We start from the raw sequence: 3,855 nt of genomic DNA on the forward strand, positions 1-3,855 counted from the left end.
GGAGGCACTGGAAAGAGACTGGAAAGAGCCTATCTTTTTATTTTTTTTATTGGGGGGGGGGGGGGTTATGGAGTTACATGTACCAGCAATCAGACGTACATTATAGTACATTGAGTCAGTGTCATGTCACAAACAATATGGCTTTTGATGTATCATTTCAACATTTGTTCTTCTCATTTAGACAAAATTGTCAGTGTTAATTCTCATTTTACCTTTTTCTGTTTTTTAGCTCAAGCTTTTTGGCCGGGTAGATTTGATATGTATGATAGGTTTCAAAAGTTAACCATGAATTTTAAATAAATGGGTACTAAAAATCCCCCAATTAACCAACTCTTACACAAAAAATGAGAGGGTGGGATGGTGAAAGAGACAAACATAAAAGAGATAAAAAGGTGGAGAGAGAGAGGGGGAGAGGGAGGGGGAAGGGTACAGACTATTTTTGGTCCCCTACGAAAAAAAGCAATTGCTGATAGGGTGTTCCTTATCCTACGAGAGGTAAATACCTAACTACTAGTAACTAACTAACTAAATATATAAATGAATAAATTAATTAATAAAAAATAAATGAAAGAATAAAAATATTCAAAAGCATACACAAGCACTCAAACTCTTGAATCAACAGATATTGCTGCATTTCCATCTTTATTGTACACACATCTTCACAGCATAATGGTGGGTTAGCATGACTAAATATGCAATACAAATAAATTATACAACATCTATGTTGCTGCATGGTGAAAACATTTCACAAGATTATAACAATAGTACCTTTGTAACCCACAAGTCATCAACATAACACTATCATTTCAATAATCATATTTATATGAAGTCATAACAGATTTGCTGAAATGAAATGCTAGGTAATCCAATGCAGTCAGCTAGCCAGTGATATTACGTGTGGAGCTTACAGAAGATTTAATCCTCGTATTAGACCACTTTAAGACTTTATCCAAGTTTAACATTCTTGAAATTAATGCCAAAAATCATGACATAGAAAGGTTGCACTAGGTTAAGTAAAATGGCTAAAAACAGTTTTCATCTGATAATACTGTGTTTTTTTTACAATTGTTTTATCAAAAGTTTGTAACCTAAAAGTATATTGATTTTACTAGTACACAGTCACTGCAATTTTTATTAGCTGTGCTTAAAGGAACTGTAAGTCTGCTGTTATTACAAATGTGCTAAACATATGAGCAGTAGGGCAGAAGTTTCCACCAAGAGATAAAGGGTAGAAGGAAGACCTGCAAAGCTTTCGGATGAAATAAGGATGGAATATCTAAAATAATATCAAATTTCTTGGTAATATACTTCATAGAAATTTCTTAGTTGAGTACCATATTATTGAAAGTTCCATCAATAAGTACTATATCATGTTTATTGCTAGAAGACATCAAAGAATTCATAAAGGAAATACGAAAAGTAACCCGCTATTTACAGTCATAGCATATTTGTGTGGCTTAAGTTTTTTAATGTTAAATATCAAAATAACATTGCAAAAAATAGATTTGCTGAAACAAGCAAATTTCTCCTTTAATACATGATATGAAGTTAAATTGGGTTCACTACAAAAAATTGAAAATATTACAAATGTCTCAAATAAAATTTGAGATTTTCCAGAGAAGTGATATTTTTATAGAAATAATGATTTAAAAAATAAAAAGGCAAAAATTATTAAATTATGGAAAATGCAAAAAAAAACTCAATAACAATCTTTGCTCTATATACTACAGGCTAAAATCACATCAGCTGCCCATAAATATTTTTTTCCTTTTTAACTAATAGTAAATCAATCCAAAATAAAATCATGATAGTAAAAGAAAACACATATTTTAGGGTAGAAAAATGTCTTGCTATATATGCCAAGTATAGTGAAAATGAATACATGGAACAGCAAGATTCCCATATCCAGATTAAAAAAAAAAATACCATACAATTACAATAAGTAATACAAGGCAAAGTTACTTAAATAGGTTATTGGTATGTAAAATCATAGTCCAGGTGAAAATGTAAGTTCTATAAGTCTGAAAAAAAGTTCATGTGGTGGCAGCACGGTGTACATCTAGAGAAATGCATCCCTACCAACCCAAAAGACCCCATCATATATCTTGCCATGTCATGATATATTTAACCTCCAAACAATTTTTGTTAGACAGTATTAGACAGTCACAAATAAAAAAAGAACAAGTTTAGAGTTTAATACAACCCAAATAAAAAGTTGGTTCTGTCGGAAAAAAAATCAGACAAGTACATAGGTGAAAGTTTTGACAGAATAGGATGAATTTTTAAAAGTTGTAAAAACTGGTAATCGCTATACCCATGGAAACTTCAAATTGGCCACATTGGTGATGTCATAGTGATGTAAGGCAAGGACTACTCTCACATTTACTCCAATACAGCTTTTTGCTGCAGGATGACACAAAAATTGTACTTTGTGCATGAAGTGGCAACTCTAAATGCAGTATATCAACACAATAGGTCCATGATTAACCAAACGTTAACTAAAATGTCGTTGTAAATTCCTACTCTCTATGTTCTGACTAGGCTCGAACATAAAGAGATAAGTCGTACCCCTCATCTACTTGCTTAAAGGAGAATGAAACTCTTGGAGCAAGTTAGCTTTTGTGAAAGCAGAAAAATCAAAGAATAAGATCAACAAAAGTTTGAGTAAAATAGGACTAGCAATAGAAGAGTTATGAGCATTTTAATGTCGAGATCACTAATGCTATGGAGATCCTCCCATTGGCAATGCGACCAAGATCTATGATGTCACAGATGAACAACTCTCCCCTTTTGGACACTGAAAATATACCCCAAAATATATCTTTTTGCTCATTCTAATCATATGACAAACGATTCATCAATGATATAATGTTGTGAAACCTCTGTACTTGTCCTCTCATAAAGAGAACACCTCACCTTGTGATAGACTCTATAAAAGTGAGAATATAAGTGAAATAAGTACTAAAGTAATGAGGGAGTTGTACGTGTGTGACATCACAGATCTTGGTTGCATTGCCAATGAGAGGATCTACATGGCATTAGTGATCTCAATATTAAAATGCTCATAACTTTCTTCTTATTCATTCAATCTTCCTCAAACTTTCAACAATATGTTTCTTTGATTTTTCTCTTTGATATGGATTCAGCTGGTTTCAAGGGTTTCATTCTCCTTTAATATGTATTCAGTATTTCAGAAATATAACCATAATTTTCTTGTCTGATTCAAAATGATGGACTACCTTCAATGACGTACGTACCTCTTTGCAGAGGGAGAAATAAATATGAATGGGATGATAAATACAAGTACTGCTCAAAACTGCTTTGTGCTTTTATCGAGGCATAAATGATCAAATAATATAATATAGACTAGCCCTGATGGGACATGACACATATTGCCCAACATATCATATTGCCAACTAGCTTTTAGCTGATGACATTGTTATCAAAGGGGAAGTTCAACCTGACGATCAGATGGTTTCAACAAAAGCAGATAAGAATATAGAAAATAATGGTGAAGCTTTGACCAAATTTATCAAAGAATAAGAGTGTTACATCTTTTTTGTACTTTTTAATTTTGTGGTATCATAAATGCATGCAAGCTGCTTCCCCATGTAGCGCATGATGTAAATTCTATAAATTTCATTTTCTATTGGAATGTGAAAAATACACATGTTTTTCTTATAGAATGGAGTATGAAATGATGGGTTAGAGGATATATACCCCACAAAAATAAAATCATTTCCAAATTTAGGAGAAAATGACAATTTTGGGAGTTTATCATATCAGTATCACACAACACATGAAGGAGCTCCTCATCCATGTCAAATTTTTTTTTTTTATAAAGTTGAAGCTTCA

Source organism: Lytechinus pictus, chromosome 2 (assembly GCF_037042905.1).
Source record: "Lytechinus pictus isolate F3 Inbred chromosome 2, Lp3.0, whole genome shotgun sequence".
NCBI classification, from domain to species: Eukaryota; Metazoa; Echinodermata; class Echinoidea; order Temnopleuroida; family Toxopneustidae; genus Lytechinus; species Lytechinus pictus.